The sequence below is a fragment of the Peromyscus maniculatus genome, chromosome 8 (genome assembly GCF_049852395.1).
Source record: "Peromyscus maniculatus bairdii isolate BWxNUB_F1_BW_parent chromosome 8, HU_Pman_BW_mat_3.1, whole genome shotgun sequence".
Taxonomy (NCBI): domain Eukaryota; kingdom Metazoa; phylum Chordata; class Mammalia; order Rodentia; family Cricetidae; genus Peromyscus; species Peromyscus maniculatus.
The window spans coordinates 34,875,095-34,888,827 of NC_134859.1; the positions used below are offsets into that span (position 1 = coordinate 34,875,095).

Genomic DNA, 13,733 nt, shown 5'->3' on the forward strand with positions numbered 1-13,733 from the left:
AGTTTGTGCTCTGCTTTTATGGAAGGGCAGAGTTCTGCCATTTCCTATCTTGTCACGGTGACAGCATCCTCTCCAATGTCATATGTATCTCCACGTATGTCATATGTATCATCCTCGCCAATGTCATATGTATCTCCACGTATCAGGATTGAACATATAGGGACATAACACCAGTGAGGTAAAGGGCATTGTTACTCCTAACATGACTGCCACGCCTCTCTCTGAGACAGTTCTGTATCTTGTATTAGCTTTCTATTGCCGTTGTAACAAGTTGCCATAAAGTTAGTGGCTTGTATAATATAATTTACGCAGCTTTTGAGGTCAGAAATCGGAAGTGGGTCTCGCTGACCTAGAATCAGGTTGGCAGGGCTTTGCTCCTTCTGGAGACCGTATCGGAAGATCTGTGTCCTTGGCCTTTCCAGTTTCTGGAGGCCATCTGCATTCCTTGGCTCATGACGCTCTCCCTCCATCTTCAAAGCCAACAACATCAGGCCAAGTATGTCTCCTGCGGTGGCGTCTCCAGGTCTTTCTTCTGTATGCTTCTTGTATCTCTAGGACCACTTATGATTGTACTGGTCCTTCCCAGATAACTTCTGTACCATGAAGTCAACTTTCCTTCACCATGTAACAAAATGTATTCACAGAGTCAATGGGTTAGAACATTGGCATCTTTGGAGGACCATGATGCTGCCTATTACAAATTACGTGCCCAAGAATGTGTTTTATAATCATGAATTCACATAATTAAATATTTAGAGAGCCTGGGAAAGAAGAGCAAGCACCTAGAATTTGGCACAGTGACCTTTTTATTGACTTTCCCGCTCACTTTATTTCATGCTTGTGGATTCATTTCTTAATGTAGCATTGCTCCCACCCACATTTGTGTTATGATTAAATATATTGTATTTCTATATGATAGAGGCCCAATGACACATTTATACATGTATGTTTTGTATAATTACTTTCAAAGTCTGTTTAGGAAAGAGGGGAACTTTATTTGTGCTTTTTTTTTATAATTACATCATTAATTTTATTAGTTATCACTAATATTGTGTGTATATATGTATTCAAATTATTATCTGGGGTTGCCTGTTTACAGTATAAAACTTTCTTTTAATAAGTCTTGTAAGACAGGTCTATTGATAACAAATTCTCCCAGTGTTTTATTTTAACATCTGGGACAATCTATTTCACCTCTGAGTGGCAGCTTTATTGGATGTTGGATTCCTGGTGGACAGCCATTCACTCCGGCTAGGCTCTCTCATGGTGTCTGTCTTCTGTTATTTCTTATGAAAAGTCAGCTGTTGGCTGAATGGGGCTCCTTTGTATGCCACAAGCCATTCTGTCTTGCTGTTCTGCAAAGTTTGTCTTTCAGTGTTTTCTTTTCGATGTCTTGGGATCTCTGTGTGTATCATATTTAAAGTCTATTGAGTTTCTTGGTTACATAGACCAAGGTTTTCCTCAAATGTATTAAGTTTTCAGCAGCTATGTCTCTTTTTTCCTGTCTTTCCCACTGATCTTTCTGATTCTTCAGCTCCTCCCCCATTCATCTCCTCTGTAAGCTCCTTTATACCCTCTTTCATCCTTCCCCAATCTCTCCCTTCCATCCTCCTTCCTACCCTCTTCCATCTGTCCCCTCATCCCTCTCCTCATCCCTCCCCTCATCCCTCCCCTCATCCCTCTCCTCATCCCTCCCCTCATCCCTCCCCTCATCCCTCTCCCCGTCCCTCCTCTCATCCTTCCCGCTCCTCATTCTTCTCCCAACAGATAGAACTTTCTCTAAGGTGAACTAGTGAGAATTAGAAACAAAAAGAAGGAACAGACTCAAGTTCCAAAGCCTGGCATTCTGCTCGCGATTTTTCTTACCAAAATTTAATTGATTTTCTTGAAGAAGTGGTGTTTCTTCGTTTGCTGTATTCCCTTAGTACAATCCTGCAGATTTTAAATTGTTTCTTTTAATTTGCTTTTCACCCATGGGGCTCCTCCAGCCACTATTCCAGGAATGGAGCTCTTGGGACCTTACCTTGGTGCTTGGAACCTCTTCATAGGACCAAGGCACTATGCAAAGGAGAGGGCACTGTATCTGCCGGGGTCTAATGAGGCATGGTTGTTGGAGACACAGATCCACTTATACCACAGAATTGTGCCGGCATGTAAATGAGACAGCAGGTAAAGCTGGCCCGTTCTACGCCAAGGCCAAGGCTTGGGTCTCCCTACGTAGTGAGCTTTAACTGTCAACTTGACACAGCCTAGAGTCCTCTGAGAATGGAGTCCCAACCGAGGAATTTCCCAGATCAGCCTGGCCTGTGGGCATGTTGGTGGAGGACTGTCTTGATTGATCGTTGATTTGAGAGGACCTAGCACGCAGGTCTCACTATTTGCTGGGAAGGTGGTCCTGAGCTAAGCTCAAGCCTTTGAGTATCCTCCATAGTTTCTGTTTCAAGTTTCTTCCTGAGTTCCTGCCTTGACTTTCCTGAGTGATGGACATGGAGGTGTAAATCAAATTAATTCTTTTCTCCCCTAAACTGCTTTTGGTCATCATATTTGTTATAGTAACAGAGTGAAGCTAACACAGTTCTGCTCTCTTAACTTGGCTCTTTTCTGTGTAGACTTCCTTCTCAGGTCATAAGCCGATCCACATAAGCGACCCCAAGAATCCACTGCAAGCTTTACAGGCCAGCATACTTCATTTCTTTGCTTTTTCTCATTATCTGGATCTCACGGAAAACTATTGTCTCAAGAGACTATTGTCTCAGTTACTTTTGTTGTTGTTGTGATAATATACTCTAACAAAAGCAACTTAAAGGAGAAAGGATTTGCTCTGGCCCACAGTTCAAGAGTACAGTCCATCATGGCAGAGAAGTCATGAGGCAGCAGGTCATGTCCACAATCAGGAAGCAGAGAGGAAGGAAGGAATGACATCTGTTCAGTTCCCTTCACCCACTTCTGTAGATCAGGATTCCAGCTAGATAATGGTGTCACCCACAGTGGGTTGGTAATTCCCACCTCCGCAGCCTTGGTGCAGGGAGGAGGGGCTTGGATCTGCTTCAACTGAATGTACCAGGCTCTGCTGACTCCCCATGGGAGACCTTGCCTTGGAAGAGGTGGGAATAGAGGGTGGGTTGGGGGGGGGAGTCTGGGGGGGTGGGGGAAGAAGGGAGGAGGGGGGAATCTGTGGTTGGTATATAAAATGAATAGAAAATTTCTTAGTAATAAAAAATTAAAAGAAGAAAATTCCCCAAAGGTATGCACAGAGACCCATCCTCCAGGTGTTCTAGATTCTGTCAATTAACACTATACATCACAAGCACAGACAAGACCACATGTCCAGTCCCTGGAAGAACCATTGTGACTAGGGATATGGTACCACTGTGGACTCTGGTTCCTTCCCTGTAGCCCTCTGAGGGCAGCCCAGATGTGATGTATGCACCTATCGAAGTCACATCAGATGAAGCAGGCCCTTTGGTGAGCAAAAAGGAGGCATCAAGTCATCACAAGAGCCCCCACTTTTCCCTTAAAAAATACATGTAGTGGGGTGGAAAGATGACTGGGGTAACCACTGTTTTTGCAGAGGACCTGGGTTCAGTTCCCAGCACCCACGTGGTGCCTCACAACCATTTGTAACTCCAGTTCCAGGGAATTGGATACCCTCTCCTGATCCCCACAGGTAAACCATGCACACATGTGGTGCACGTACATACATACAGTCAGAACACTCATGTACATAAAAAAATCTAGAAACACACATCTAGATAAGTACACATGCAAAATTGCAAGTCCAAATATCCCTCCCTTATAAATGTTTTGATTTATGATTTTTTATGATGACATAAAAATATGCCTACAGAATTTTGGAGCTGGGGAAATCGCTCATTGGATAAAGAGCTCTGAATAAGCGTAAGTGTGAGCACCTGAGTTCAGATCCTGGCTACTCATATAAATGTGAGGCAGGCATAGCAGCCTGTCTGGAACCCCGGTGCTCTGGATCCCTGGAGCCAATTGGCCACCAGACTAGCCAAACAGGCTAGTAATGGGTTCAAGTGAGAGACCCTCCTTCAATATGTAAGATGGGGAGTGATCAAGGAAGTCAACCTCTGGCCTCCACAGACACACAGACGCACAGACACACATGCACACGCACATGCAGACATACCAAACACAGGCAAAAAGGGAAAATAATAAATTTGCATTCGGCTCTTGTCCCAGATTAGGCAGCAGTTGAACGGAAGTTCCTCTGAGCCACATGATCACAAAGGGGAAGAATCCCGACTCCATAGGGTCGTGCATGACTAATCTGGACGGTTTGGTAGGCTCGCTAGATCGTTCTGTGACCTAGAGTGGTTTCAGTTAGGAGGGGTTTGTCGGGCTCCACTGTGGGCAGAGGAGCATCTGCAGTTAGTCTGTGTGGGCTCTAAATCTCGGCGACAGACTCAGAACCTAAAACTCAAACTTCCTCAGAGTCGTCGCTTCTGACTGCGCTCCTCGTGCCAGCCTGAATGAGCGCTTCCTGAAAGACCGAAGGGAATTCAGCTGCGCCAGTCAAAGGAAGGGCGCATTTGAACTGTGCCCAGGCATTAAACTTCTCCAAGGCGGCTGTGGCCGTTGGACTGCCATAAGTGGAAACTGCAGAGTGGCCTTCGACACGGCAATTTTCACATCGTTTTTTTGAGCGTTAGATTGATTTTGACTCCCTGGATGACACTGAGGCTGAAAACTCTGACTCACAGAGGCGAAGAATAACAAACCCAACCGGCCAAGCCTTGCTGGATGATGGGAACCGTTCTGGGTTGACCTGATGCTACCTCGTTTTCCACAAGCCTGAAGTCTTCTCTGGCAGTGTGAGCCTGTAGAGGCTGGCTGGGGCAGCAGGCCCCAGGCACTCATCCATGTCACATCTAAACTCAGTGGTACTTCTTTCTCACATGCTGTCCACTTGGATGGCATGTGGCCTCTGGTTCTGGAATGTTCGGGTCCTGAATTCTGTAAGAAAGCAGACTGAGCAAGCCAGTAAACAGCGCTCTTCCATGGCCTCTGCTTCAGTTCCTGCCCTGACTTCGCTCAGTGGGTGGACCTAGTACCTGGAAGTGTAAGATAGAATAAACCCTTTCCTCCCCAAGTTGCTTTTAGTCATGGTGTTTCCTCACAGCAATAGAAACCCAACTGAGACAGGAACCAAGACTCACGCAGAGTCTTTGCATCACATTCTAGTACAGTTGAGTTTCCATTCTTGCATCCAACTAGAGACATCCTCCTGGGGTTAACCGAAACTCATTCTGTGAGTCACTTTTCCCATTGCTGGGACCAAATACCCGATGAGAAGCCATGTAAGAGAAGGAAGGGGGAGACTTACTTTTCCTTGCAATTTAAGGACACAGTCCATCATGGCGGCAAAAGCATGGCGCAGGAGGGTGAGGCAGCCTGTCACATTGCGTATGCAGTCAGGAGGCAGAGAGCAGACAGGAAGTAGGAGCAGGCTGTAAACCTTAAGGCCTGCCCCCAGCTGTCCCCCTCCTCCAGCAAGGCCCCCTCATGGAAAACTTTCACAGCCTTCCAAAACAGCACCACCAGCTCGGGCCAGGTGTTCAAATAAGAGCCCCCGAGGGACATTTCACACGGAGACCACAGCAGTCACTAAGACTCTCCTCTGCTTAGGAGAGCTGGCCCCTGCATTCCTTGTCACCTACTGACGAAACTTCAGAAGTAGTGGGGAGTTCGGACTCCAAGTGGGACCAGTTTTCTGGTGTCCACAGCAGTGACCAAGACCTCTGTCCTAGCACTGTCAAAGGTATCAAGGCCTAGGGCATGAGGCGCTCTTCCCTTATCAAAGCAGTGGAACCTACCCCTTGGCATATGCCTCGGGAACTCGCTGGGGGCATGGAATCACGGTCTGCCAAATCTCCCGCCCGCGTGACCATGGCAACGCCATTCAAAGCTTCTAGAAAAGACTCACCTACTGACTTTTTCCTCAAACCTTTTGTCTCCATTTGTTTTCTGTTGCTATCACAAAAATTCACGAGACTGGCTCATTTATGAAGCAGAGAAGTCTATTTGGCTCACAGCTCTGGAGGCTGGGGAGTCTTGGAGCACAGTGCTGGCATCCACCAGGGTCTGGTGAGGGCTCGCAGCTGCATCGTAGCGTAACGGAGTCGTGGCATGGGGAGACAGAGCAAGTGTGCCAGTTCAGGCTCTCCCTCTCTTCTTTTAAAGCCAGTGTTACCATTGTGGGAGTTCCACTCACATCACTTCATCTAATCCTAACGAAGGCCCCGCCTTCCAATACCGTCAACATATGATTCAGATGACTATGTTTTAACCTGTGAGTTTGTAGGGACCGTGCTCAAATGGCAGCGACCTTTGGCTAGTGGTCCCCATCCCTGCACAGTCCCTTTCAGTATCACACTCTCTGGCTTAGGACCTGCGTACGTACCTGCACTTCCGAACCCCTCATCCCACCTCGGACCTGCTCCATGTTGAGGCCATTGCCTTATGAACCCCGCTGATGTCTCACCGTCCCTTGCCCAGCTGCCTCATCTTGAAGCAGGGCGTCCATCCTTGCAGGTGCTCTGACGTCATGACGTCTGCAGGGCAAGGTGTAGTCCTGTTGAAAATGAAGCCCCCCACTCAGCCCTTCAGCTGGTCACAACAGTGGCCATCAGCAAGCACCCCACCTCATCTCCTGTCCAGATGACTTTTCCTGTCTTTCCTCTTGGCACGCCTCTAACATCTCTCCATCCTCATCCATGCCTGGTGACTTCCCTTTCCTATCAGCAGAGACAAGACTGTCTCCATTCCTCGAATCCCATGAATCTCAACACAACTGCTGCAGACATCACCTTGCCCAAGCCGTCTTCTTCAAGGCCACTGATGACTTCATTGGTATTGAATCCACAGTCTGGTCCTCACTAGTTACTCATGGAATGTGATCCCCACCCCCCACGCGCCTCCATGAGGTGCTTTACAGAACATTATTACACTTTCTTGGTCTCTAACCACTGTGCTTTCGTTTGACCTTAGTTCCCCTCGGTGATCATCTGCCTTTCCCCCACCTTTGAAGTGTTGGTGCACGCTAGGACACAGGCCCTGGAGTTCCCCTCATCACTCTAAGAAATGCTTCAGCTGGAAATGAAAGAATATGGCGATAACTCTCTGAGGCGATGACTCTCTGAATACAAATACATTTGAGACAAGTATGAAAGAAGGGTGGCTACACAAGCTTCTGGACCTGAGTTTGAGTCCAGAATCCCCGTGAAAAAGCCAGCGCTGATGATGTGCACTTGGGTCCCAGTGTTGGCCAGGCAGCCATAGTTGAATCTCTGGGACTCAGTTGTCAGCCAGCCACGCATAAGTGGTGAAACTTCCAGGCCAGTGAGAAACCCTATCTCAAAAACCAAGGTAGACAGCGTGTGAGGAGTGACACTCAAGGTCGGTCTCTGAACTCTGGCCTCCACACTTAAAAATGTACATGTATGCACATGTATTGGTCTTTCAAACCTCGTGAGAGCCCGATGGCTTCTCAGCAGCTCCACCCCTCGGTCATGGGCCCAGCCACGTCTGTCCTCTTTACTGGAAGGTGGCAATGGCCTCCCTGCTTCTTCCTAGCCCCTCCCCTCTCTGCCCCTTTCTCCTCCTCTCCTAGTCGGCAGGTTCATTTCTTTTTCTCTAACAGCCCTAAGAAGATATGTCACACCCAATCAGTTCACCCAAAGTATACAATTAATCAAAGTATCAATATCTTCTCAGAGTTTGTGACTGTCATTCGAGTGGGCCCAGTACTTCTCCAAGAGTAACTCCCACACATTAGCTGTCAGCCTCCATTCCGAGCTCTCTACCCGCTAGGCAACCACCAATCTGCTTCCTGTCTCTGTGGATTTGTCTTTGGGATTTGCTAGAATCGGGGTCCTGTACCACAGGCCCTTAAGTCAGCCGTTCTTAAACATCGGCCATCGGATCTTGTGTGTCCAAGCACTCAGCCCCTGAAGCGGCCTCTGCTTCAATTGAGAAGACAATATTTTTATTATCCACTAAACTGTGACGGTTAACGTAGTTGGCTTGACAGGATCTAGAATACTGAAGAGACGCGTCTGTGAGGGACTTTTTGGTTGGATTAACTGAGCTGGGGAGACTCACCCTGAGTGTGGGCGAGACTGTTCCACAGGCTGGGATCCAGGACTGAATGAAAGGGAGAGAGCAGCTGAGCGCAGCATCCATTATTACTCTTTGCTTCCCAAAGGTGGATATAGTGTGACCAGACTTCGCAGATTCCGGTCCCCACCCCCGTGACTTCCAGCTGGCAAGTCTGTACTCAGGGGCTCAAAGCCATAATTAACCTCTAAGTTGTGTTTGTCAGAGTATTCTGCCACAGCAACGGTAAAAATCAACAAACCCATGGAGCCTGGGGGATCCGGCCCTCTGCGTCTCTGAACTTATCGCCTCCAGTCTCTCCTCACTCACCATTTGATATTCTAGATTCGCCTCCTCCCCACACCCCTGCACAGGTTCTTCCTCCTGCCTGGTGTCTCTTTCCTCAGATGTCCCGGGACCCCGTCTCTCCACCCTCATACCCACGCCATGAATATCTTTGTCACGTGTCCCCTTTTGGTGAGACCTACCCTGAGTGCTCTGGTACCCTCCCAGTCTGCCTTTCCCCAGCCCATCCTGGCTCTTCCACTCCCAGTTCCTCTGCCTTTCTCTTTCTTCCTTTCCAAACATCTCATGTGTGTTCTGTGAGTGAACCGGGGGAAGGGGGGAAAATCTCCAGGTTTGTAGTCCAGATGGCTGCACGATCCCACTGTCACAGCTGGGAGCTGCCTCTGCCACCACACCTTTCCTGTCGTGATGGGTCGCATCCTCAGCCTGTGAGCCCAAGTAAGCTGTTCTCCCCTTAAATTGCCTCTTTTCAGGTATTTGGTCAAAGCAATGAGGGGGTTGCTAATTTAGGCTCCTTGACGCCTTATCCCTGGTTATCATCCCTGGAGAATATTCATGTATTCAGTCAACATGTTGTAGGTAGTGATTACTGGGCGTGTGTCTGAGAAGGCCGAACCAGCTTATCAAAAAGACATCTGCACTCTGATCTTCCTTGCATCATTCACAATTGCAAAACGCAGAGTCAAGTCAGACGCTCATCAATGGGGAGGAAGGGCTGAAGGGAACACAGTACACAAATACAATGGGATGTTATTTCAACCGTAAAACATGAATGAAATCTCAGCACTGTGGCAGCATGGGTACAGGACATTGCAGAGAGTGAAGTAAACGAGACAGGGAAAGGGATTCTGTCACTCTGTGTGTGGCAGCTGAGAAGGCTGATTCGGGTAGCTGGGCATGGTTTCCTACGTCTGTAACCCCAGCCATCAGGAGGCTGAGCCACGGGGACCTCGAGCTCAAAGCCAGCCTGAATGACGGAACAAGAAAGGGACAAGGAAGGGAGGGGGTGAGTGGGAAAAGAAAAAAAATCACCAGAGACTAGGAAAGGGGGAGGGAGGGTAGAGGGAGGCTGGACAACAGGCGCCAAAGTAGACAGGAGAATTCTTTTTGTAAAAAATAAAAAGATTTATTTATTTTTCTTTATGTGTATGAGTACTTTGCCAGTACGTAGGTGTATGCACCATGTGTGTGCAGTACCCACAGAGGCCAGAAGAGGGTGTCAGATCCCCTGCAACTAGACTTGCAGCCAATGGTGAGCTACCCTGTGGGTTCTGGGAACTAAATCTGGACTCTCTGGAAGTGTTCTTAGGTGCTGAGCCTTCTCTCCAGCCCCCGTTGTTCTAGTACATTCTATAGCACAGGCGGGTGACTATAGTTTGCCACAACTTCTATAATCTATGTATCTACTTTGCTCATAGAGCCCTGCTGAAGTTTTCAAATTTATGATCCACCAGCCTCAGCCCCGTCAAGTGCTGGTATTATAGCTATGTGCTGCCATGTCCAACCATATTATACAGTCCATAAAGAACCACAAGTTCACAGGTTCCCGGCCCCCCAAAAATGAGGACTGTCCAAGGAGCTGATGATTTTAATTTCTCTGCTTTGACCATGACCCGTAGAATGCAGGATGGACAGAGAGCAGCCCCTTAGCCAGAGACACAGTGTGTCCCGCCAGCACATCATGCCCATAACTAGGTACAACACTTCCATGTCAATTAAAAATGAACAGAACAAAACTCGGCAGTATTAACTGAAAGTAGATGGCGGATGAGTCACAGACTCCCCACAGAGGAAGCCAGGGCTGGGCTCCAGGAGGGATACCAGCCGCTTCACCTGCATTGTGTTCCGGGGAATCAGGGTGGCTCCAGTGCCCTGTGGCCTCCTCCAGACTTTCAGGGGAATATCTGCACCTTGAGTGGAAGGCCAGCTGCAGCTCCTTCATGCTGGTGAGTCTGTGACACACAGGGCCCCACCAAGGTCTCTCTCCAGGCACACAGGCGAGGTGTGTTTGTTGTGGGACAGTCAAGGCCTTTGTGGGGTGAGAAGGAGGGCTACTCAAAGATCTGGCTAAGTACCTGTCTTTTAACAGCTGCAAGGCTGTGAGCGGGACCAACTATGCTGCCCTTCCCACCTGCCTCAGGCGGGCGGGTGCCTGGGCCTCTTAGCTTCCATTTTGTCAGACACCTGGCATCTGTGTTTTGACAACTTCAGAGATAAAGTCAAAAGTCAGAGGACACAGATGTTCCAAGCTGCTTCCTTTCCCCTTGACATTTCCCCCACAAAGCCTCTGCGCAGGAACATGGAAGGGGGGGCCCCAGAAGCCCCTCATTAGGTTTCACCTTCATTAATCCCATCAATATAAAAATCAAATACCATGATTTTTATGATTGTGTATTTTTTTTCCAAGCTCCAAACAGCAATGCCCCGTGCTTGGCTCACAATTATTAAGTCTTCAAAGTAGTGTAAAGGATGGTGTCTTAGTCATCTCGAGCTCCTGTAACAAAAATCCCCTAAGTCTGGGTGACTGAGACATGTATCTCATAGTTTGGGAGACTGTGGAGTTTGATATGGAGGCATTGTTTGATGTATGGTGAATATAAATCATAGCTGGTACCTATCTGTGTTCTTATATAGTGGGAGGGACAGAAGAGCCTATTGGGGTTCCCTTCATGTAAGCACTAATCCTGTTCATGAGGCTTCACCCCCGGATCTAATCACCTCCAGAGGTCCTGTCAGCCAGAGCTCTCCATCCTGCTGCTGAAACAACCTGGGACTCTTGACGGCACCACAAAAAAGAATTTCAGGACAAGTCAGTAGGATACACAACTGTAGTTTGCTAAGAAAATATCTTTTTGAAAACTATTTAATTATGTGTATATGTATGTACGGAGAGTATGTGCGTGTGAGTGCAGGTCTCAGAGCAGAAAGGACTCTTAATTGCTAAGCATTCTCTTCAGCCCTAAGAAAAGGTTGATAATAAAGATTTAAGTAGGGACACACACACACACACACACACACACACACACACACACACACACGGGGTTGGGGGTGGGGAGAGATTGATTAGAAAGGGCTATCTGTACATAACCAAGGATGGGTGCCTGCTACTCCAGAGGCACCTGGGGCTTTGGACAGCTGTTTTATGGCAATCTTTAATGGAAGGGAGATTATTCATGAGTTAAGGCGGGGAATTCCAGGAAAGGGCCTGGATTTTTTCAACTAGGGTTACTCCCTCTTTTGTCCTCACGTGGGGTTGTTAGATGTGGCATGGTGTCAGATGCATGATGGGAGCAGGCGGTTCTGCAAGGCTCATGAGCTGCAGGATGGAACGAAGGATGGTCGGCCTCATCTGGTTGGTTGGGTTGTCTCCAGCCTGTCTGTGGGGGTCTTGCACCTACTGTTGGAATGATCACGTGGTGTTTTGGGTGTTGCAGCTCTGCGGTTGGTCATGTCAGCCTCCAGCCACCCACCAGTTGGCCCATTTGTCCCAATCATCCTGCTTCAGCCCCACCCAACCCATCCCGTTGAGGATCAGGCTTCTGCACACGAACTGGGGAGTCCACAGCAGACACCAAAGGGGTGAGACCCTTTATCAGGGTCTCCACAGCCAGCTCTGCTCTTTGCTAGAGCCTCAGGGCCCCAGAGAGGGCTCTGAAGTTGGATTTTCTGTTAGAGCTGGCATTAAGTCTCCCTGTGTGCCCTCATGGAAGTGGCTGGGACAGCTGAGACTCATATTCATCTTCCCCTGTCTTTGTGTTTTTAGAGAGAAGGGAGTGGGCATGGGTCCTGCTGGGAGGGAGCCTGGACAGAGGGAAGATTCCCAAACCCATCGCGAGAGGCAATTGTCTCTTGCTTGTGGTTCCTTGAGTGAGTGTGCTCAGTATCCTGCAGGAGGCGGTAGAGCAGGAAGTGGAGCTTTGACTGGTCTCAAGTCTAAGCAGAGTCTCTATTTGGGGGCTGGAGCCACAAGTGGGGGTGAACCTGAACATATGCTTAACAGCAGCGGAGATGGGAAGGCGTCTGAGGCCAGAATGATGGCCAGGGTGGGAACAGGAGACAGGAATGAGGTTTAAGCACCTCAGAGAAGGGGTGGAGACAGAGGAGGGAGTAATCTTTGTCCTGGGAATGAGAAGGATGGTTGAAGCCACTCTGGTCTAACATGGGATCCCTGAGATGGGGCTCAAGGGGTTCATCTGGGGAGGGGACCCTATAACAGACAGGACCAAATCTGTGAGTGTCAAAACTGGACTCTGTCTGTGGTCCAGGAAGAGGGGTCTTGTTCCTATCTCCATCCTCACGTCCTGCCTCTCCCAAGATGAGATCGGGCATGTGGGTCTTTCTCTGGTACTTAGCTGGGGGCAGAATAGGAACAAAGCCCCATCAGTTGAGACGGTCGTATTTGGTAGTATATGGGCACACATACAGAGGCACTTGGTCCCCTTCATTTAACACACTCGAAACTTCTAGCCTCCTCTTGGCCAGGGCTCAGGTCCAAGGGTTAGTCTGACCCATGTTCTCCTCTCTGAAGCTGATGGTTTTGGTGACAGAATGTTACAAATGGGTGATTTATAGTTCCCAGCATCCAGGCCTTATTGGAAGAAAATGAAATCCAGGCACTGGGAGACTATACAAGAAAACAACTGTGGGGGCAATGAGCCAGGGTTTCAGAGCTTGAATAGGAGTCTGCCAGTGCCTTGGTTCACTTCCTGTCACTGTAATTGAACACTACAGATGGGACAATTTATTTAAAAAGCAAAGGACACATTCATGCCCCGTGGTTCTAGAGTCTGTGAAGTTCAACAACACAACACTGGCCCCTGGTGAGGGCTTTCTCACTACATCCTGATGTGGTAGATGGGCTCACATGGTGAGACAGAGTAAGCGGATGAGCTCAGCAGTGCCTCTTCTTATGAGATCACTGATGTCCTCAAGGGCACCTTCCCACCACAACTCCAGCTAACCCTAATTATCTCCCGAAAGCCCCACCTCCAGACACCATCAACACAGATTTGGGTATTAAATTAACTACTCAGACTTTGGAGGCTGCATTCAAACCATGGATAGCATCTAGGAAGGAAAAGGAGTGGACACTCTGGACAGAACAAACTACATTTCCCAGGATGCACAGGTGTTTGGGTGTGCTGGGACACACAGGTCTTTGGATGGCGCTGAACATGTCTGCCTTGGTAGGTGGGGACAGGCCCTCAGGGGGTCACAGACAGGGTGGCTCACAGAGCACCTGCTCTGGCAACCACTGTGAGGGTTTCCATGTTGAGGCAAGGTCTAGTGAAGGCTGCAGCCTCTGT

At 48.6% G+C, this 13,733-nt stretch overlaps 1 protein-coding gene across 2 annotated transcripts in view; it reads left to right on the forward strand.

Annotated features, from left to right (window-relative positions):
* Positions 1 to 13,733, forward strand: part of Adamts2 (ADAM metallopeptidase with thrombospondin type 1 motif 2) — a 209,344-nt gene that overhangs the window by 96,778 nt on the left and 98,833 nt on the right. The gene's annotated exons all lie outside the window — the stretch shown is intronic.